The 493-nt window shown below is 35.7% G+C and overlaps 1 protein-coding gene across 1 annotated transcript in view; it reads left to right on the forward strand.

Annotated features, from left to right (window-relative positions):
- The window catches only part of NOB1 (NIN1/RPN12 binding protein 1 homolog), a 9,454-nt gene that overhangs the window by 8,139 nt on the left and 822 nt on the right, over window positions 1-493 (forward strand). The window lies entirely within an intron of this gene.

Below are 493 nucleotides of genomic sequence, written 5' to 3' on the forward strand. Positions count from 1 at the left end.
ATGCCACCTGAGTTATAATTATGTCCTCTGCGTTGCTCTGAGTGATGTTAACTCTGACTACTTGGTAAAATGAACCTGTTGAGTGCCAAGATTTCTTTTTAGTTCTTATATTGATAGTATATACACACAGTGCTATTTTCAAAAGTTCCTTAAATTCAGTTTTTTCCTTTACGGTAATCTTACCCATTTGGTATATAGTTAACTGGTTAATTTTTTTGCTTAAAATTCAACTTAAGATTTTTCTGTTTTTCAAATCCTCACTCAAGGATATGTTTTTATTGATAAGAGAGAGAAAAAACATCAATCGGTTGCCTCCTGCACATGTCTCAACTGGGGATCAAATCCACAATACTCCAACCAACTGAGCCACCTTGCCAGGGCAATGTCCTATCTTTTCTATTTTTTAAAAAATATTTTTATTGATTTCAGAGAGGGAGAGAAACATCAATGATAAGAGAGCTTGATTGGCTGCCTCCTGCACACCCCCCATTGG

The sequence above is a fragment of the Myotis davidii genome, unplaced genomic scaffold (assembly GCF_000327345.1).
Source record: "Myotis davidii unplaced genomic scaffold, ASM32734v1 scaffold1437, whole genome shotgun sequence".
In the NCBI taxonomy this organism is placed as follows: Eukaryota; Metazoa; Chordata; class Mammalia; order Chiroptera; family Vespertilionidae; genus Myotis; species Myotis davidii.